General features: G+C 64.8%; 1 protein-coding gene across 5 annotated transcripts in view; it reads right to left on the bottom strand.

The window, feature by feature from the left end:
* ZBTB46 (zinc finger and BTB domain containing 46) overlaps positions 1-5012 on the bottom strand; it is a 38365-nt gene extending 33353 nt beyond the window's left edge. Inside the window, exons 1-3 of one of the 5 annotated variants that reach the window (XM_039864850.1) lie at positions 4844-5012; positions 3847-3917; positions 1328-3337 (exon numbers count right to left, since the gene is read on the bottom strand). The gene's annotated coding sequence lies outside the window, so the exon portion shown is untranslated. Of the gene's footprint in view, positions 1-1327; positions 4104-4843 lie in introns of those variants that run through there. The other 4 variants (XM_039864852.1, XM_039864848.1, XM_039864849.1 and 1 more) reach the window with 4 other exon arrangements.
* Positions 5013-21902: the final 16890 nt, after the last annotated feature.

The following is a 21902-nucleotide window of genomic DNA, read 5'->3' on the forward strand; positions in this document are numbered from 1 at the left end:
ACGGCTGCCGCTGAGGGAAGCGACTTGCGCCCGCATGCTGCCCACGCTCAGTGACACTTGGTGGCCAGCATGGCCCGCAGGAGGCCGCCCAAGGGCAAGGCCATGCTCAGACTGGCTGTGGTCCTGCATGCCTGCGGCCACACCCGCCTCCACCCCAGCCAGGGCCACGTGTGGCCTGCACCCCCTCCCCTCCTCTGTCCCAGACCCTGTGGTGGCCTCGCTCCCTGGGGACTTCGGTGCGCATGGACTCAAGATCACTCGCTGTCCATGAGAGGGCGAGGCCCAGGCTGACCTGTGTGACCGAGTCAACTTTGAAACAGGGGCTCTCTGTGCAGCCGGCTCCAGGCCCCTCCAAGGTCCAGCGCGGGACCACCCGTGCAGGCTCGGCCACTTCACCCTGCAGAACCTGGACCCCGCACCCACCTCCCCTCCCGAAGCCGCAGGGTGGCCCGGTGGTCACACGCCAGAGCCCAGGTGGCAGACTCTGCTCGGCTGCCTCCCTCACGCCCCCGTCCCCGCACGGTGATCTACCGCCTATCACCCTCGTCCCCACCGGGCTGGGCTGCTCCCACTGGGCCTGTGCCAGTGGGCGGCCGGCGAGTGGCCTGTGTGCGTGTTTCTAGGGTGCCCAGCACGGCACCTGAGCTCTGTGCCTTCCTGCGGGACGGCTTCAGGGAGTTGGTCGGGGGACTCCCAGGTTGAGTGGCATGGCGCCCGCCCGAGCCCCATGGCCGCGCTGTCCACGCCGTCCACCTTGCACACACAGCTCGTGGGACCGGAGACCTTAAACCCTCGCATGCGGCCCAGGACACAGATGGGCCTGCCTTCTGCTCCACGAAAAAAGCAGAGTGACACGGGCCTCGTGCACGGCCTGTGTCAGCGAGGAGCAGGGCCCGCTGCTACGTACAGGGGCCTCGCTGCTGCACAGCACTGCAGGGTACAGGGAAGGACAGCGGCGAAGGGGCCAGGGGGACGCGTCTCACAAACAAGAAACGCCCGTGCCCATGCAAGCGGCAGCCCCGTGGGAATTTCCCCTGAGCGAGGACGTCGTAACCCTTCCCACAGACGGGCGGATCTCTTCAGTGCTAGGGGCGGCTGGGAGGGACAGCTGCTGCCTGCTACAGCGCGACGGATAGGGGGCGGCACGCCAGATCCGCGTGGACAAGCAGTAATGGCCACTCAGAGCGCCGGCTGCCCAAAGATGGAGTGTGGCCTTAAGTGCGGGCCTCCGGGAGGGGCTGTGCGTGCCGGGACGCAAGCTTGGGAGGCAGAATTTGAAAGTGCATTTCTCACGCCCGCCCCTCCGCCAATCGGCCTCCAAAGATACCTGGCCCGAGGTCCTGCCCGTGCGCTGGCTATCCACTTCCTGCAGAGCAGAAGCCAGGACAGAACCTGCTCCAAGGGCTGGACAGCGGCGTCCAACACCGGGCAGGGTGAGGACACCCGTTCCCTCTGGCCGCCTCGGACACTCAGGCTCCTGTCCACCCAGCGGTCTGCACTCCTCCCTTGGAGTTCCTGGGCCCGCTTCTCATTAGCACTTGTCACCCAGACTAGGTCATGTTAGTGGCTCCTGTGTGCCCCTGTCCCGACAGACCACCAGCCCGTCTGCAGAAATTCGGTCCTCAGTCTGGCCTGAAGGCAGGTCCAGCACTGTCATTCATAAGAAAGCCTGGGAATGTCTCTAACGTGACTCAAAAAGACATATCCGTCAAAACACGAAAGCTCTGTAAGCTAACATTGTTACTTAACTTTGTATTCTAAAATACCCAAGGTTAGCGATTTTTAAAAATCCAAATAACGATGTTTAAAAATACTTAGTAATGTTTAAATCTAAATAAGAGTTAATGGCACCGTCGACAGATATTGAACAGAAAACGAGGTCTTTGCCCTGCCCCGGCTTATCTCTTATTCTTCAGTGGAACAACTTTTTAGTTTGTTCAAAAAAATTCTCTTTTCTGCAACTCTTCTACCTACGAACACTAGCACAGGTCTATTCTCCCACGAGCAAGCCACACGAGGCCTGACTGTGCACGCGGGAGGTGTGCCAGCATCTCAGCTAGAACGGCAGGAAAGGGGGCAAAGACTCTGGTGACCGGCAGCCTAAGAGCCCGGCCACACCGGCCGGAGCACAGCCCCAGCATGAGCAGAGGGCACAGGAACCGGGATCAAGACAAGACGACCGTAGTTCGAGGACTTCGTCACGTCTGCGGCCTCCGCAGAGGTTCCCCGCCAGGGCATCTGCTCAGCAGACGGGCCACCTACAGCAGGAAGAACCTCTTCTTGGGGGTTGAGGGGGCGGATCACAGGGGAGGTCTCGACAGCCTGCTGACATTCGGGTAAAATTTGAAGGAAAAGCCCGTGTTTCTCTGAGCACGTGGGTTGGGCAGGAACATAAGTCCCCAGAACAGGGGTCCGCTGCGGCAGGTGCTGTGGCACCAGGTGTGGGCGCGAGAGGGGCCGTGCCTTCTAGAAGTCTCCTGTCGCTTTAGCACAGCGGCCAAGAGGGCAGCGGAGCACGAAGCACCAGCGCGGCGGGGGTGAGCGCCCGCTCGGTGGCGGGTGGCACCTTCTGAACGGCTTGCGCGAAGTGGGTCTCCGAGGCCGCGGGGCGGGTCTCAGACCTCTGGATGAGGAGAGCGCAGGGGACCCGCACGGCTGTCCCAGAAACACAGGCCACAGGGACAGACTGGCCCAATTTCCCTTAACTTGAAAAACCCCACACAAGGACAGTGTTAGGAAGCTGACTCTGTTAGAATTTAATTCAGTTTAATATGTTTGTGAATAATGCATCATCCAGCAATAAAAGGGTGTCAGAATCCAGGGCACTCCCGGCCGGTCGGCAGGGAGCAGCTCCACCCTTCCATGGTGTTTTCACGGCATGAACCAAAGACCGCGGGTGTCTGCCAGGGGCTGGGGTCACCCTGACCTGGGTAACTGAGTGGGCACTGTGCCCTGCAGGCCATAGGCAGCAGCCCTGACCATCAGAAGGTGGTGTGGACTGAGGTCCAAGCACAGGGACAACTTCTTTCAAACACAGACCGGCTCACCCTGAACAGGAAGTAGTCCATCTCATCGACACAAAATTCTTACATCCAGGATGTCGGTGAGTGGCTGAACCCAGCACTGTCCTGGTACTGGCATCCAGGAAAGGCTGAACTCTGGGTTTCCAAATGGCCCATGGCGAGCACAGGTCTCCACTTCCCGAGAAGAGTCCCCACAATAAGCCCCATCTTCTTGCCTTCAGTAGAGGATGTGAGAATAATTGCTAGCTTTTCGGGAGACACCATGTTTAAGTTCCTGCTTAAATCTTCGGTAACTTCTGCCTAAGTCCACCTATCTGAAATAATAAGGCGTCCCAAAATTTCAGTTCAAAATATCTAAAACTATCATAGGATTCTACTTTGAAAAAACACAACTGTTTACTTCATTGTTCATGTAAAAAAAAAAAACCACCTTTCCATAAATTTCATTTTGATGAACAAACTACATGCTACTCTCAGAGTGGAACTATCACTTTGCACAAGCAGCTTGCGAGCCAGCAACAGTGAATCCACAAGTCTGTTACCCAAACGGGAAGTTACCTTCGAAAATAAATCCAATATGAGAGATTCTACAGCAGATGCGATTAAAATGCACCCGAGGACTCTGTGCACAGGTGTCTGCGCCCAGCCTTTGCTAAACGCGCTGCCTAATTAGCATTTCTTTAAACAATGCTGGTAACAAGCTTGCCCCTGTAATCCACGACAAACGCATCGCCGAGATTGTAGCACTGAAAGCATGAGGAAAACCGCTGAGAACCTCAGTCAAACTTTCTTTTGTTTATATTTCCTCGTTGTCAGAAAATACCTGTTTTTCGCCCCTTTTGGTTTCTACCCAGGCTCCTTGGTCCAGCCCTTTTGTGCGGTGGTCCGTTATACCTACAATTAATGAATTTGTTAGTGGGGCTGGGGAAACCCCAACTAGCCAGAGCCCTCCTCCTGGCGCAGAAAATTCCCCATTTGCCATCGGGATTGAGTTGTCAGATGCTGACTCGTGCTACCCTGTGAAACTGACATGTCTATTTACAGAGAAACAAAGACACGGCTCGCCGCGGACCCCGCTCCCTCTGCGCGCCCCGTCCGCTCTGCGCGCCCCGCGCTGCTCTGCGCGCCGCGTCCCCTCCGCGCTCCTCCAGCCGCCGGGCCCCGAGGCCCCTGCGCCCGGATTCTGCCAGTAATTAAATTAGAGACGAGGCCGGTGCCCGGCTTCAGGGGGAGACAATGACCCTTGAGGCCGGTCAGGGCGCGGGGATCCGCCCGCACCCACCTCCCGCAGTTCCGACTCTTGGCAAACTCGGCGCGGGCGGGTCTGGGTGCGGCTTGGAGGCGCGGGCGGGGGGTGCGCGGAGCGGCACGGGTGGGGGGCGCCAGGACGCCCCCGGGCTGCCTCCTGGGGCCGGGCGTTGACGCAGCAGAAATTACCAGCTGGAAAATTCCCCTTTCGGAGGTGACGGGGGAGGGACCGCGGCGGCGGCGACAGGAGGCGCCGAAGGCGAGGGGCGCGGGGCAGCCCCGCCGCCGCCTCCGCAAGCAGCACCGCGGGGACCTCGCGCCGCCCCCGCCCGCCCCGCCCCGCCTCGCGCCGCCCGAGCTCGGGAACCGGCGGGGGCCGGGCCGGGGTCGTTACCGCCGCCCCCGGAGCCGCAGCCGGGGCGCGCCGATTGCCGCCGGGAGGGCGCCCCCGCGGGGCGGGGCGGCGGGCGGCGGGGGCGCGCCCCGGCGCGGAGCGGCCTCGGTTCGGCACCCGCCGGGCCCCGCCGCGATGCGCCGGCCGGCCGCGCGGACAATGAGCCGGCGCCGCTTACCTGTGACCCCATGGGGCGCAGGCGAGGGCGGGCGCCGCGGCCGCCGGACCGGAGCCGGTGATCGCCGCCGCCGCCGGGCGAGCGCTGCGTCCGGGCGGGTCCGAGATGCGCGCTCGCCTCGGCTGCTCCGTCCGTCTGTCCGTCCGTCCGTCCGTCAGGCCGGCGCGCGCCCCCGCGCCCGCTCCAACCCCGCGGCCCCCGCCGCCCGCGCGCGCGCCCCGCCTGCGGACCCCGACCCCGCCCCCGGCGCGCGCTCGCCGCTGCTGATTGGCCCGCGCCGCGCCCCGGCCGCGGCCACCGCCCCGGGCCCCGCCCCCGCCGGCCCGGCGGCGCGCCCCGCCCCTCGCTCTGCCCGGGACTCCGCGCCGCGGGGCGGGAGGGGGCGCGGCAGGGGTCGGTCCTCCTCCGGCCCCCCTGTGGGCGGCCGGACAGCGGAAGTGCAGGCTGGAGCTCGCTGGGCATTGTGGGAAGCCCCCTCCCCTAGGCAGGCGGGGGGCGGGGGCGGCGCGGCGTGGGGTCTCGGGGCACCCGCGCCCCTGCCCGCGGGGCCGAGCGGCCGGAAGACTACCTGGATGGGAGACTCGCGTTGGGATAAGGGCACCCCAGCCTCTGCCAGACTGCGCACCCCGGCGTTGCCCACGCGCCAGTTCCTCGGGGGCGCGCGGGTCCCCGGGCCACAGGCTAATCCCGCGCCCCGACGCGCAGTCGCGCCGCGCGCGTCCCGCAAACTTCGCGACTTCCCCTGCCCAGGCGGCTCTGCTGGCAGTGCGCGCTGTGCAACGATCGTGCGACGAGAGAGCGCTCCCACAGCCGCGCAAGGGCGCGGGCGGAGCGGGGCCTGGGCACCGCGTCCCCGTGCTGTCGGGGGGCCTCGGTGCTCCCGCGGAGGGGCGCACCTCGGGGCGCGGGCCACGTAGCAGTGCCTGCCACTGGGACTGGTGTTTGGCCAACTTAGGACCAGCGGCGACGGCGCGCGGTTGTCCTTCCCGCCGCTTCGTCCGCCGGATGGGGTTGCGGAGCCCCGCACCCTCCGCAAGCGACCTCGAATCGCCCCTCCTTCCGCCCCCGACACCGTCCTCGAGCCCTCGGGCGGGCGTAATGCGAAGTGGCCCCGCATTCCTGCCTGGCCTATGTGGGGGCAAAGGCCACCTCGCTTCCTCTCCCGGCACGGAGATGGGAAGGGAGGTGAGCTTGCAGCTGGCCAGCCGCGCAGGGGAGTCGAGCACGACCCGGCCATCCAATGGGCAGGCGCCGGGGCCGTCTGCGCCCTGCCTCCCTGCGGGCCCAGCGCCGCGGAATTCCTCGGGAGGTGGGAGGCGGCGGGCCATTAGAGATGCTTTCTCAGGATGTGTGAGGAGGCATTCACTGGACCGCAGTGGGAGGGCAGGTCTGGGGGGGCTGTGGAATTCTCCTTGAGTGAACAAGGGCGAACCTCCGTCTGGCAGCAGCGATGAAAGCCTAGGACACTCCCTCACTGCCGCCGCGGCAGCTCCTGTGAACGGCTGTGCCTAGGCTGGCACTGCCGGCCCTTCCCGCGTCTTTCTTCTAGAAGACTCTCTCAGTCCTATCCCTGTGGTCTGAAACAGCAGGCGGGAGAAGTGGCTCCTCCCGGAGGGTCGCCGGCCTTTAAGGGGACAGAGGATGCTCTCTGCAGGAGCCCCCCACCTGCCTACCTAGAGTGAAGTTGTCACCTCGGTGGAAAGGTGGCCAGGGAGACTGGTGCTACTTGTGAACCTCCCCCCAAACCCAGAAGGACCAGACTCCTGATGCCCTTCTGCCCACCCCTCGCCCGGAGAGAGCCCCAGCCTCTCTAGGACAGCTACACGCACACTCCCAGGAAAATGGCCTTGCTCGGACGCCACATGCCTTGACTGGCTGCCTTGCTCCCAGCACACAGTGGTGCTCAGTCGTTGCTCAGGAGGCCTGCCCGCAAGGACCAAGCCTGCGCCTCACCACGGCCCACCCACCTGCCAGCCTGGGGCTTCTGGTAGGTTCCGGAGCGAGTCCCAGGGGCCCTGGGAGTCCCTCTCCGTGCTCCCCTTTCCTGCATCATGGTGAATCGAAGTCACCCCCCAGCAGCCTTGCCAATGATGGGCCCTCTTCTCTGCTCCAAGAGCCCACAGCTTGCCCACAGAAGAGCAAGCAGCTTGAAGATGAAGCCAATACACCAAAACACAGAAATGAGACCGGCCCAGAGGACCGCAGTCGAGTCATGCCCACCGACCAACCCAGACTGTCTTCATTCTGTGTGCTAGCAAAACCCCTTAGCGCAGGGGCCCAGCCCTGGGCTGTGGACTGGTACTGGTCGGTCTGTGGCCTGTAAGAAGCTGGGCCACACAGCAGGTGAGGGGCGGGCCAGTGAGCAGAGCTTCAGATCTGTGCTTGCAGCCGCTCCCCAGCGCCAGCATTACCGCCTCAGCTCCACTTCAGATCTTCAGGCATTAGATTCTCATGGGAGCACCGGTCCCTGGTGCCAAAGGTTGGGGACCGCTGCTTTAGCATTTAAAAAAAGCAAGGAAAAGCACTAATAGCAGCAGCCGGGCCCCTGCAGCCGGCTCACTGCATCTGGTGTGGCAGGGAGAGGCCTCCTGGCAGCAGCGCCCCAGGAGCCCCCACTCATCCATGCCTGGCACCCCCAAGTTGCTATCAGGACTGCATGCACAGTGGACAGACATCAGGCTGGGTTGCAAGTCTCTACTGCTGGGGTCCCCTGGACCCTGGTGAAGGTGACAGGCACTGCTCCTCACCCCTGAGGCCTGGCACAGACCTCAGGAAGGATGGGCTGCCTGCCAAGCACCCAAGCCTTCACCGTTCGTATATGGGTGGCCTTGACGAGGGCAGCTCTGCTCTGGAAGTGGCCCTGGGGACAGGCAAGGACCAAGGGTGTGGTATTGGCCTCCTCGGGGCACCCAGTGTCCAGGCCCAGCAGAGCCAGCAGGTAGGTGTCTGGAAGGGTCCAGAGGATAAGGAGCCAGATGTGGCCCCTGCCGTAGCGAAGCTGGCGGACAAGACAGAGGAACAAGGGCGCAGGCGGTCAGGGCTGTGCAGTGGTGGCGGCTGCACGTGGCCGAGCATGTCTGGAGCCCGCCCAAGGGACCCCGTGAGGCCTGTGAGGGTCTGTGGGCCCGGAGAGGTGAGCAAAAGCAGACCAGGGCTAGGGTCTCCAGGGACCAAAGTGCAGAAGCCAGTCAGGTTCACGGATGCCCCCCAGAGCATCTGCCCCCCACCTACAGACCCCAGGCCCTTGAAAGGCAGGCTCGATGCCGGCAGCCACGTGGCCAGCAGGACCCCCAGCAGGTCCTGGCCCAGCGCCCCGTGCTCACATCCATCTGCGCATGTGCTGGGCTGGTCCTCTGCCTGGCCCCCAGCCCCACTGTGGCTTCACAGGGAACAGAGGAGCCAGGAGAGGACAGAGCCCACGCCCCATGCCAGGTGCTCTGGTGCCACCAAGAGAGTAGAGACCTGCCTCCCAAGGTCCGGCTGTGAGGCATAGCCCAGGAGGAGTTTTGGGAAAGAAGACAGAGAGACGACAGATACCCCTCCACGGCTGCCTTCGTTCCTGTCGCCCTCCTGGCCAGGGGCTCCAGCACCATGCCCCTCCTCCCCCAAGGCAGCTTTCCCCCGCCACCCCCACTGGCTTTTCTGCAGGCAGTCACTGGTCAGGGAACCTGCCTGTTTATTCTCCAGCCATCCCCATGGCAACAGCCCTGGGAGTTCTGCCCCCTCCCCGGAAAGGAACTGCCCAGAGCCACCCCTGGCCTCTCCCAGCCCTGGCTGGGAGCCCCCCACAGAGGGAGACGGGCTGAGGGCTGGCGGGGAGGAGACACAGGCTCCCCGAGGGGGCCTGGGCTGCTGGCGGGATCCGCCCCTGCACGTCATCTGGGTCCTGCGGGTGGACCGGAGGCCGCCCCTGGGCTGCAGCTGAGCCCCACCCAGAGGCTGGGGAGCGGCCAGCCGGGGCTGGAACCCTGTCTGGGACCAGCCGGACCTGTCCTCCTGCTCAGCCTCCCCAAGACCACCCTCTGGAGCCTCTCTGTGCCGGGGGCTACCTGCCAGCACCACGGCGGCCCCGCCCCAACTGTCCTTCGGGCTCGTGCCCCTGCCAAGCCCCAACTGCCGCTCCAGCTGCCACCGCCAACTGTCGCCCGTCTCCATTCCAAGTGCTCACCCCCAACCGTCCTTCCAAAACGCCACTGCCAACTGCCAGCCCCTTCCTTCCTGAGCCCGGCTCCCACCACCACCCCCGGGCCTGGCACCGGGTCTGCATTCCTGGCCTTCCCTCCAGGACAGAGGCTGGGCCACACCTGCCATGTGCCCAGGGAGCAGCTGGGGGCAGGAGGCAGGGGGCAGGGGCAGAAAGCTGGAGACGGGGCTGGGGGCCGAGGGCTGGCGCACAGGGGAAGGGCTGGGGAGAAGCAGAAGAGGCAGAGGGCAGAGCCAGTGCAGCGTGGGACTACGGCCAGGTCCTGGCCAGGGCGGGCACAGGGGGCTGTGGGCGGAGCTAGGGCCTGTCCTCTGGGGGTCTGCGAGCTGCTCCTCTGAGTGCCAACCTTGGCCTGGCCTGACAATGATCAGGAGAGCTCCTTGCCCTCCTCCCTGCCAGGCCTCTCTGTGGGGGCCACCGCCCTTCCACAGCCTCAGGTGGGCCCACTCCTGGGTCCCAGCCGTCCGAGGCTGCCCGGGCCCCTGGGCCGGCCCGGTCCCTTTATGCTCTGACCTAACTCTGTGGGTTCTAGGCTTCACCTTGCTGTCCCCCTTCTTCTTTATACCTTCCTTCCCTCTTCACCCCACAGCCCCCATGGAGGCTCCCCTGATCCCCGCCCCTCCGCATGGGGGACCTCCACGGCCCACTCGCCCTGGGCCCAGAGCAGGCCACCCACCCAAGGTGGTCCTGGCCCAGCCGGCTGAGCCGGGAGGCACCGCCACCTCGCAGGTGCAGGCCTGGGCTGTAATTCCATCTTGGGGATTCTGGAAATGGAGGCGGCAGGGCACAGCCAGTCCGCGATGCAGCCGGCGAGGGGAGCAGGGGCCTCAGCTCCGCCGGAGGGAGGCAGCTGGCCGCACGGCCGAGGCTCGCATTGCAGAGGCTGCTGATCGCTGCAGATAGCCGGTGAGTGAAAGGGACACCGTTTCTCCCCAGGGTCCCGTCTAGGAGCTCCAGGTCGGACACTGTGGCTTGTGTCTGCAGAGCCCGACAGGTTTGATCGTGGGAGGACGGGGAGGCAGGGCACGTTACTCTGTGCTTTGTGTCCCCCACTGGGGAGCCATGGGGGGCCCTTGCCCAGGGTCACCTGGCCCACCTCTTGTGCTAGGGGCTGGGAGGGGGAGGAAGAGAGGGTGACTGTGGCCCCAGAGGCCCACAGGATGAAGCCTCTGTCCTGTCCTAATGGGCACAGGCCTCCGCCCCCTCCACCAGAGGAGGGCCTTCTGGGGTCCCCTTGGAGGGCGTGCAGTGGCCCCAGCCCTGGGCAATGCCGACCTGCGGTCTCGACTTCACTCACTCGTTCAGCAACACTCACAGAGCACGTGGGACCTACCTTGTGCCGGGGCCCTCTCAGCAGGAGCCAGACAGGACTCCTCGAACTTTGCGGGGGAGCCAAGAGGTGGACGGTCAGCCACGGGGTGAAGCAGAGCACTTCCGGCGGCAAGACGGACCCGGGGAGACGGCTTCGCAGAGGAATGGTTGGCGCTGGAGCCGGGGCGGGCACAGGACACACGTCGAGGGGGCCGGGGCCGGGGCCGGGGAGCTGAGGGGAGGGTGGCCGCGCTGGGACCCTGTGAGCCTCAGAGCGCCCGCGTGGGGCTGGCCGGTCACCCAAGGGAAGAGCGTGCAGGGGATACACACACGCATGGACACAGAGACGCAGACCCCGCCCGGGCGGCCGGCGCAAACGTGACCAGGAAGGTGGGGAACTGAGTGCCAGGCGCGAGCCGCGGCCGGGACGCTCGCAGGCCCCCGGCGGGGCGGCCGGGCTCAGCGCCGCCCTTCTGACGGGAGTGAGACACGGGGACTGGGGCGCGGCCGTCGCCAGGGGCGTCACGCGACGTCCAGCACATCGTGACAAGACGAACACCGCGCCGAAACCCCGACCCGGCCGAGAGCGCGCGTCAGGGAAGCCCAGATCGGGGGCATTCGACACGGCCCCTGGCGGCTCTCCTCACAACTGTCCAGGTCGTGAGGACCCAAGGGCCTCAGGGGCCATGGTGACCACGGCGTGGTCCCCTGGGTCTCACAGCAGAGGAAGGTCAGTAACGGGAAAACGGCAAACGTCGACATAGAGTGGACGGCATTTGAGCAAATGCACGCGTGTGGGTTCCTGGGTGTCGGCGGGCCCGAACCCAGCGAGGGACGCCCAGGAAACTCTTGCATTTGAATGTTCCAACCTTTCTCTCCACCTAGAATTACTCCAAAATAAAAGATTTATTTTTATTTAAAGCAAAAACTTCAAAACCCAGCCAGTTGCTCAAAGACACCATCCCTCGGGCCTGGTGTCAGGAAGTCAGCCAGCCTCCCGAGGTCCACCTCAGCCAAGCTGCCCCTCCTCAATATGGGATCGGAAGGCCCAGGGTGGTCTGAGCTGCCCACCCTCAAAAACAGGCAGGTGCGGGGCCACCTGAACCCCCACTGTGCCTGTGCCACGTGCTGCAAAGCACGAACATGCCACCCCTGTGCTGAGGGCCTTCCCCTAACCTTGGCCTGGCCTGCACGGGCCGTGTCCCTAAGGTGGCCCAGCCCTCTACCTGGGCCTGGCTGCCAAACCGCAGCGTGCTTTGTGCCCGCCGGACGCTGGTGGTCCGTCCCTCACCCCGCTGTGGGTTCCCGTCTGCCATGCCCTCTTCTGGCCTGCTCACCCTTAACACTGCCCTTCCTCCTGCGAGCTGACCGGCTTGTGCTGGACGCCCCCCACCAGCGGTCTGAGGAAAGCCTATCTTGCCCTTTGACGGGGCCAACGCTGCTACAGGTCGACAGCTGCTGCGTGTCTGCACACGTGTCTGTGTCCCTTCTGGGTGTGCGTGTGCGTGCGTGTAGCTGGGTCTCTGTGTCCATGCGTGTGTGTATTCCCTGCACGCTCTTCCCTGCACAAGCTTTGCTTGGGAGCTGGGCCCAGTTCTGGACACTGGGCAGGAGATGGCCCTGCCAATGCCTTCGAAGTAAGGGCGAGACACCCCAGGTGGGGGACGTGGCCATGGAGGTGGCCAGGGACAAAGAACATCAGCTGGAGCCCAGGGGGTGACCTTTGGGGGCCTGAGCCCAGAGGGTGCTCCCAGCGGGGAGATGCTCCAAGGCCGGGGCCCCGGGGGCCGAGCCTGGATTTGTCCACAGGCCACAGGGTGCACGGAGGCCTTTGATCAGGTGGCAGCGATTGACTAATGGTCCCCAGAGACCGTCAGAGTGAGAGCTGGCGGGCCCTGGGATGGGCACACGTGGACACGGGGGTGCCGGAGGTGGCTGCTGCCCGTCTGGAGGACAGGGAGCCGGGGGAGCCACCCAGGTGCAGCTGGCCCAGGTCTCAGGAGATGGGCCAGCCTGCAGGTCCAGCGTGGGGGAGGGGAGGCCTCGAAGGCGGAGGAGCTGGCCTGGGTCCCTTCCCCGTCATCACTGGGATGCATGGCCCCCACCCCAGCATGGTTGGGGTCAAGTTCACGGGCAGGGGGTCCCTCAGGGCTCTCCTCCCTCTTGCTTGCCAGGGTTTTCAGATGTCACCTGGCCAGTCTTCGGGCACCTGGGCCCCAAGGCTCCCACTGCTGTGCCTGGAGGAGAGGACGCCCTGGCCCCGCCCCCCCGTCCTCCCCTCTCCTCTGGGGGGGGGCGGGCACCAGAGTCTGTTCTCTGGGCCTAGGGGTCCTCCTCTTAATGAGGGGACCAGCCCGGATGAAGCCTCCCTTCCCCGCATGGCTGCAAGACGAGCCAGCCCTCAACCCTAGTGGGGTCTCTCCCCTCTAAGGGGCCTCCAGGGTCCCGTCCAGGTGAGCACAGCCTGAGAGGAGAAGGAGAAAGCGTCCTCCTGGTCTCTCATGGGTGTTTGGGCCGCCCCCACGCCTGCCTGCCCGCCTGCGGCCGGCCCAGTCCTGCACCCTCACCACCCACCCGCCAAGGCCCCCTACGCTGGTGTGCAGACACCAGGACCCCAAGCCTACACACCCTGCCTGGGACGAGAGGGTTTGCCAGCTGAGCTGGCTGCCAGTGCCCGAACACAGCTGGCACCCCCTCCCCCCCGGGCTTCTGCAGCTGGCTTTTCCTCCACCTGCAACGCCGTTCCCGCTCCTGCCCACCCGGTGCTTCTCAGCCGGCCCTGGGGACTCGCTGCTGACCCAGGCGCAGCCCCCTGCTCCTGTGTGGGGAGACGACCCAGAGTGGCCCTCCCTCTGGCCTCACCTTCCATCCCTTCCCTGTGCCCCAGGAGGGCAAGGCCGCATCTGCTTCCCCTTTGGGTCATGGGTCCTGCCAGAGCTGGGATCAGCTGGGACTTGGGTGCGTCAATCTGCACCTGAAGAGCCGACCTGGTCAAGCCGAGTGGGCCGAGCAAGACCACTAGCAGAAGCAGCCTCACCCGTCCGCACTGTTCTCTAAGGGGGGTCTAGCAAACACCGTGCCAGGTGGGTGTGGTGGAGGGTCCAGGACTGGGCAGGTGGAGCCGGGAGCAGGCTCTGGGACTTCCTGTTGTGGTTTTGAGTCTTGGACGTCCTGTGGGCACCTCCTTCCTGCTGGGATTTGGGCTGGAGTCGCCAGGGCGGCCGCTGGGAGCCCCAGGCCTACACTCTCCAGGAAGAGGCCTGAAGAGAGGGCCGGCCTAGGGTCGGCGGGGGGCAGATGCCAGTGAGTGAGAACCACTGGGGGCAGTCACCGTCCGTAGGGTCGGAGGGAGGCCCAGGGGGAGGGGCTGGGGGGGCTGGGGTCTTGGCCAAGGCCTTGGGGGACTAGGCCGCCTTGTCCAGGGGAATCGGCAGCTGGGAGGGGCTAGGAGGAGTAGCCACGCCACCTGGTTTGACCACCTGTGCCTCAGCCCGCAGACCCTGCCAGGCTGCAAGGCTGCTCAGAGCCCCCTTCTCTGGTAGCCATGCTGGGACACTGCCGTGCAGGAGTGGGACCAAGCACCAGGCTCCCCAGCCAGCTGCCTCCTCCCGGGGGTCCTGGTGCTGGGGGGCTTAGGGACGGAGACCGGAGTCTTATCAGACCACACGTCTTCCTGAGGAAGGAAAGGTGGGTGTGGGCCTAAGGGACAGGCGCCTCCCCTGGGCGCGCCCGGCCTGGGGAGGACGCACACATGCTGCCATCCCTCCTGGGGGGGACAGTGTCTCCCCGGAGACCCCAGCCCAAGATCCAACCCACCAAGAACAAACAGATCCCAAAGGCTGGGGAGACGTGCTAGGCAAAGCTCAGTGGCAGGCACTCCGGGGGCGGGGGGGTGGTGGGTGCCCCATGTAATCTTGGGCAAATTCCAGCATTGTGAGGAGTGTCCCCAGTGCCCCCGCCAGAGCCTCAGGCGGGGGTCTGTGACCAGTTCAGAGCACAGCCCCAGCCCTGGGGTGTCCTCTGGCACTCATACAGGAGACCATGCAGCAGACCGCTCAGAGCCACCCTACCTGCAACCCCAAACTGGAAAGCCCACGTGCCCATCGGCGGTAGCGCAGGTACTACGGGTAGACAGTGTGGCCTGTCACATAGTGGAAAGTGGCAGCCACCATCGACTCCGGGGTGGCGTCACCAAGAGCCAGGCCGAGCTGCCTCCAGCACTGGCTGAGTCAGGCAGGACAGAGGAGCCAACAGGATCGGGTAACGGTGGCCTGTGGGGCGTGGGTCCGAGGAGTCCCCAGGGGCTGTTAGTGTCCTGGTTTCTTGATCTGGATGCTAGTGACAAGATGCTCCTAGTTTATGAAAATTCACTGAACACATACTTAAGGCGTGTGCACTTTCCTGTGTGTGTGCGGCGTTTCAATCAGAAGTTGTACAAAACCCCTCAAAACCCTTCCCTGACCGCTCCCTGAGTGGGGTGTTCTCTGGGGCCCTCTGCTGCCCGGCCTGCCCCATCCTGGATCTCCAGGGACCCTCAGGAGGGAGCAGATGGGGGCCGAGGTGGGGGAGGGGACAGGGAGGGCAGGAGGGGACCTGGGGGAGGCCAGGCCCGTCCCAGGTCTGGGGACTGAGGCTGGAGCTGGGCTCACGACAGGCAGGCCGCCCGGAGCTGGCTCTGCCTGTCTCACAGAGCAACTCTGAGGGTGGGGATCACAGCCTGGCAGGTGGGGCCCGGGCGGATGTGGCCCGCCCTCGGGAGCCTGGCCGCTGGCCTTGGAGCGCTGGCGCTGAGGACCCCGCCTGCTGGGCTGGGGCGCCTGCCTCTCCCGCCCGCCTCACCCCTCCCTCTACCCCTTCCTCTTCCAGAGGCCCCCGGCTATTTTCAGGCTATTTTTAACTCAGCTGAGCTGCCTGTGCAGAAGGTGGACAGAATGGGGGTGCTGCAGCTGATTTCCTGCCTCTTCTTCTCCAGGGGTCCCTACTTTCTGGAGGGCTGGTCATTCTTGACACTGGGGGAAACAGTGTTCCACCTGTGAATGTAGACACATGGAGAGGCCACTCAGATACCCCGAGGTTCAGACACACGCACAGGCAGACACGCAGCGCCCAGGGACCACTCAGAGACGTGCCAGGCGCACGGTCTCAGAAGATGAATGCAGATTCACAGACACAGACACAGACCCACCTTCCCCAGACACCCGCCCCACCTGGAAGCGCACACACGCGTACATACGCACACACATGCGCACGCACAGATGCCCAGAGACCGCCGGCTGGCGTGCACATCGGGTCACGTTCACAGGTCCATGTGGAGAAGGGCCAGCAGGCAGGGATGCCCAGGCCACTCTGTCTCGCTCCCAAGGTACCCACGCCATTTCCCCACAGCCCACTCAGAGGCCTCTCCGCACCCTTCCCCCCAGACCCCACCCTCGGCCTCTCTCTGCCCTTGACGTGGGACGGGCCAGGCAGGGGCTAGAGCTGAGCTGACTCATAGTCCTCTTCCCCCACATTCTCGCCCCCACACAGGCCGGGGACAGGAAACCCAAGAGAGGGAAAGGGGACGCAGTTCATGGAGAGGTGGCCTCGGAGCCAGCCCCTTCCGTTTCCCTGTTCCCCTCTCCTCCCCCAACCTTTGTTCCCTGAAGCAGCTGCCCCCCACCCACTGGGGGGCTGGAGTCTGTCCTGGAAGAACCCAGGTGCTGGGCTGGGGGCCTCCACCCCCACATTCAGGCACAGGGCGGAGGGAGCTGGGTGAGGGGGGCTCAGGACCCAAGGGTGAGGGGAGCTCCAACTTCCAACTCCCCTCCACCCCCACTCCCACCTCCACCAGAGGCCCCAGGGGTAGGGGAGGGAGGGGAGCTGGCCTGGAGGACAGGACATCCTCTTGGCAGGACACAGGACGTCAGGCCGGAGGTTCCCAGCCCCAGTCAAGGCCACAGGGGAAAGGTCACTGGGGCCTGGGGCTCACCAGTGCCCAGATCACCCAGTGCCCCGCTAACCAGCCTTCACACGGGTACTCTGAGGACGGCGGAGCCAGCGCCCGTGACACAGCCCAGCCCGACCCCCCACGGCCCCACCAGGATGTGGGGCGGCCTACACCTGCACCGGGTGGCTCTAGCCCAGGGCATCCTCAGGGAGCCCCACGGAGCATGGGAAGTCCCGTCACGCAATGCGGGACCTCCGCCTCCACGGGTTTGCTTTCGCTGCCCTCTGTGGGGCCCTCTGCTCTAGGAGAGAGGCCACAGGCTGGCCCAGGACGGGGGGCCCAGGGACAGTTCAGCGGGCGTGAAGGCCATGGGGCCCCCAGCCCCTGCACCCCAACCATGGAGAGCAGCAGCAGCAGAGCCTGCCGTCCAAGGTGGCACTGGTGCCTGAGGCCGGCTGACTGCTGTCTCGTGGTCGCAGGTGAGGGTCCTCTTTGGCGCTTGGAGGCCACAGATCAGAGGCTCCTGCGGTGGCCACACCTGGGCTGGCAGGACCCTGCCCCGGGATCCTGGGGCTTTGCCTCTTGGCCGGTGGCGAATCCAGGGCCCGGAGGGGCCCACCCCCCACACACACCATCTCCTGGCGTCAGCCTCATGCCCACGCAGGTGCCGCTGGTCACTCACGGAGCCTCCGCTGGCCCGCTGCAGTGACCTGAGCAGGTCTCATCTGAAACAGCCTACAAAAATGAATCACCTCAACACACAACATGAGTCTGGATCTGCCTGTTTACCGAAGGCCAAAGTCACAGTTCCCACATGACCCACTGACTCCACTCCCAGGTGCCTCACCAAGGGACATGGGACCCCCACCCAGAAGCCAGCCACCAGAACCCAGGCCCCGACTTCAAGCGGACAACTGGGCAGCACAGCCCTATAATCGTCACTATCACGATACAGAACATTCCACCACCCCAGGAAGTCCCCTGAGCCTTGGCATCATCCGCGCCCCTGGCCCTGCCACCCACTGATGTGCTTTGTCACTATGGCTTTTTCCCGGGAGTTCGTGTGGATGAAGTCACAGCATCTGGGCACATCGCGCTTCTGCGACTCACGCCATATCCGTAGTTTGCCCCGTCTTCCCATCGTGTAGATGGACCACAGTTCGTTTATCCGCTGGCTGGCTGTCTGGGTTTTCCCATCTTGGGGCCATTGTGACTCACGCTGCTGTGCAGCACTTGAGGGCGACTGTGTGGCCACGCTTCCTTTCTTTGGGGTAAATACGCAGGAGCGGGGTTGCTGGCTCTTCCATTCTGCCGCTTGTTTTCTGAGTCTCTCCACGTGCTGGTTTTGGGTCTGCCCGCCCCGCCCCCGACTGTGAGTGCCACCAGGGGGGGCACCTCGCCTGTGTTGCTCGGTGCCACGACCACAGCCCAACACAATCCCTCGCCCAGCCTCTTCTCACAGGTATCTGTCCCCGACTGAATGAAGGACGGTGCTGCCTGATGCCGACGAAGGTGATGATGATGGAGGCGACCGGTTAGGTCACAGTGGCAGCACCTGCTGGCGGTGTTGGAGGTGGTCGTTTGTGGTGCGGAAGGCCCCGGAGGCCTCCTTTGCTCCTTCTCCGTAGGAACATCCTAAACTCCCTAAACTCGCCAGGGAGCCTGCAGACGCCCCTCCCCCTCCTCGCCTGGCTCAGCCACACCTCGCGGCGGCCCCCTCTTGGAAACGACGGTTTCCACCTTCTCCATCCAGGGCCACTCACCCCAGCTTGCTGCACGGCTGTGACACCCACTAGCCCCCACCCCAGGAATAACCTCTTCCTCCCGCTCGGCCGCCCCCTCTCCCTGGCTTCCTCCTGTCCACTTCGGATTTCGCGTTTTCTCTCTGCTGAGGAATTACTGGTGTTTCTGTGCTCTCTCCGTGTCATGTGGAAGAACCCTACCTGCCCCCTTCCCCGTCACAGCACCCAGGCCACTGCTCGGCACTGGGAAGATCAGCCCGGAGAAGCTGGTGCCACCAGGAAGCCTGACCGGGAGAGGACAATTCATGCTCCTGGTCCCACCGTGTCCCTCCAGGGGCCACCCTGCTCGGCCTGCTCCCACATCCCAGAAACTAGGGACACCTGTGCCGCCCCCACAGTTCTTTCTCCACAAGGCAGTGACTTCTCCAAAATGCAAACTGAGTCTGGAACTTTCTTGCTGAGAATCTTTCAGGGTTTTCTGAGAAGTGGCTTTTCTTTCAAGCTCCTCACCCATCTACGAAGCCACATCAGACCCGCCGCCATCCCTAGCCTCACCCCTACACAGCCCATGCCCAGGCGTGAGCTTTATTCCTCCAAGATGCCACGTCCTTCAGCTCGAGGGCCTCTCCCAGGGTCAGGCCCCCGCCCCGCAGTCTAGTTCACGGCCTTGCTCCCACGCATCTACCTGGTCTCAGCTCCTGCCCCGCCCCCAGGTTGGCAACCACCAGTGTTCGCCCCCTGAAAAGCTCTCTTTTGGGTCAAACCTGTCCTTGTGCCCAGCAAGCTCCCTGGGGGCACGAATGGAATGTGCCGGGCTCAGCCCTCTGCAGTGAGCACAGCACAGCAGGCCCTCGGTGACCAGGCCCTTGTGACCGTCAGGGAACCGTCCTTGCTGGGAAGGTGAAGGGGGGGGTTGGCAGGGGGGACAAGGCAGGTCATCACCAGGTGCAGAGACTGAGGGGGTGGAATTCCCTTCCCTCGGCTTCCTGGTGTCCGTGGTGGGGACCAGGCCCAGGAGGGTGTCAGCGGCTGGGGTTAGGGGAAGCCCACCCCGAGGGAGCCGGGGGACTCCTGCCCCACACAGGTCTGAGGGCGCTGTCCGGGACTTTCCAAGGGGCTCTGCCTGCTGACCGGAGCCTTCACGAGGGGACAGGGCACCGGGCATTTCCTGCCTGGCCTGACTCCTCCGCACCCAGGGCTGCGACCGCTCCTTCCTCCCCCACCCCAGGGGCTTTCCACGAAGCCAGCCGCTATTTTTAGCTGAGGGAGAGGGACCAAACCCTGGCCCCACTGCCGTCCCCACGGGAGCCTGAGCAAAACTGGGGCTGGGGTTGGGCCCCAGAGGCCAGGGAGACCGCGGCCCGGCAGCCCCTCCCTCCCTCCCCCTCCACGTCCTCTGGTCCAGCACACCTGGGCACCCAAGGTGACTAGCCCGGGGCAGTGGTTCAGGGGCCTGGGCTATCTGCCCCGTGGGCAGGGGCTCAAGGCCTCGGGCGGCGGGGGCCCAGGCCTGGGTGGGCTGCTGCCGCCCACTTCCTGCAGCCCCACCCAGCACTTCAAAGGCGGCTGGCAGCCCTGTGGTCACTCCCCAGCTCCCACGCAGCCAGAGGGGTGGGGCATGCAGAACCCAGGCAGCTGAGCCTGGCTCCAGCAGCTTCAAAGCAGCCGGGGTGGTCAGCCCTGTGGTCAGTACGATCCCCAGGGCAGGGTGGGGGCCTGGCAGGGGACAGGGGGCTCACGCCTCTGCGCCATCATCCCCCCACCCACTGCCTTCCTGGGTGGGCTCAGGGCAAAAGCCCGGACACTGTGCTGGCCCCGGGGTCCTGGTGAGCAGCGTAGACCACCTGGGGTGGTGATGCCTTCCTGTCTGTAGGACATGTGTGGGGTCCAGGTGGGGTCACCCGGGAGTGCAGCCCCCACTGGAGAAACCACGGGAACCGGGGTGGGGGCGCTCCTCGTGGACCCGGCTGGTCCCTGGCTGTGGTGAGCGGGGCGGACAGACAGGCTTCCTTTTCTCCCCTTCACACCCTCCCTCTCCCCACTTTTCTGCCTGAAGCCCACGCGGGGGGGGGGGGCAGTTGGGAGGAGGGGACAGAGGGAAGAAGGGCCTGCCTGTCTGGGCCCGCCCTGGAGAGGCCCCTGCCCCCACCACAGCAGAGGTGGGCTGGACCAGGCTGTGGTGGGCTTGACCTGCTGCCAGCTCCTCAGGGACCGGAGGAGCAGGAGGCAGGGGGAGAGAGCCTGGCGCAGCCGCCCCAGAGCTCGGCGGACGCTGAGAACAGAGAGAGCCTGTGAGCAGGGGGTGGGGGAGGAAGCTTTCAGGGTCCCCTGGGGTCAGCTCTGGGACAGTTGCCGTTTTTAATCTGTGCAAGAGCCTTAGAAGGAGCCGCGAGGGCTGTAACCTAGATCGGCAGAGAAAGCTCGGAGGTGCCTGTGGTGGCCCAAGAACAGCCCCTCCCACAGCTGTGAGCCCCGCGGGGCAGAGGGGACGCTGGCCACCTGAGCCCTGTCCTGGGGCCAGAGACCGGACTCAGCTGGCCTTGCAGGGCCCAGCCCTGCTGTCCGCTGCCTTCCCCTCAGGGCCCGGAACACAGCATGGCCACGGGGCCCAGGCCTGACTCACTCCCGAGCCTGCTGTCCTGCCGCCTGGGCGCCAGCTTTCAGGCCCGCTACCCCGGCAGGTGGGTGACCCACGCCCAGGGGCAGCCGGCCGGGGCGTCTGGACTGCAGGCCGTGGGGACCCCCAGGCAGCGCCTTCCGTCTCCCCACCCTGGACCAGTGCTCTTGGTGGCCAGCAACCATCCAGTCCTCGCTGACCCTCCTCCGTCCTCGAGACCCCCTACCCCGTTTTGCTCTTGGGGGTGACTGGGAGAGGCTATGGGGGTGCCCGCCCCACCCCAAAAGATGCTCTGTGGCAGGTCGTAGGCAGGCGGGAGGAGGGGACGTGGAGCCAGGCAGGACTCCAGGTCACCCCTCTGTGCTCCGAGGGCCGGTGTGCAAGCTGTCCCTTTGGTGGCACCTTCCACCTGCCACGCGGCCTCACCACCTTGTGAAAACACCCGACAGTTCCACGACTCAGAGGAACCAAGAAGGCTGCCTCTGTGCCCTCCTGGGGCTTTGGAGCCAGAGTCGCCAGGAGAGGCTTGTACCAGGAAAGGCGGCTCCGAGTCAGCGGCTGGTGGCAAGCAGGCTGGGTGCCGGCTCGGCCCCTGGGCTGTGCCCTTTTCCCGCCCCATCCCTAGTTTTCAGGGTCCCACACTGGCAAGGCAAAGGCGGCAGATCCTGAACACCCAAGACCGACTTTGAGGCCAAGGGAACCCCATCCTTTCCATTCCCCGTCCCTCTCGCCCAGATCCAGGCCGGCTGCCTGAGATCCAGGCCAGAGTTTCTATCTGGCCACCACTGAGCGGCTGGCGCGGGGTCCCACAGGTGAGGGGTCTCCAAGGGGCAGAGACCCAGAGAGGGAGGAGGGCTCGCCCACTGGCAGAAGGGCTTCTGGTGAGGCCTAGTCAGCGGGTCAGCCTCAGTGAACGTTCACTGCACGGATGACACATACTGGGACAGGACTCAAGGAGGTGCCAGCTTGTGGAGAAGCACTACGCAGTTCAGGCCTTAAACACTCAGGTGCTGAGAGGCTGGCAGGCCGCGGGTCTGGGCCGCTGTGGAGCCCGCCATGAAATCGCCACTGCAGCGGGCCGTGCATTCTGCACGTTCGTGGGAGGTACAGGAAGTTGAGAGGACACATCCAGGTTAATATTCCTGGACACCAGGTGTGTGTGGGGGGCACAGCTAACTTTTTGACCTCCTGTTTGTCTCACTGGTTGCATTGTGAATAACAAAACAATAATTAACCACTCCACTTCCATCGCTGCTGGG

This window comes from Pteropus medius, unplaced genomic scaffold, assembly GCF_902729225.1.
Source record: "Pteropus medius unplaced genomic scaffold, Ma_sr-lr_union100, whole genome shotgun sequence".
Lineage (NCBI taxonomy): Eukaryota > Metazoa > Chordata > Mammalia > Chiroptera > Pteropodidae > Pteropus > Pteropus medius.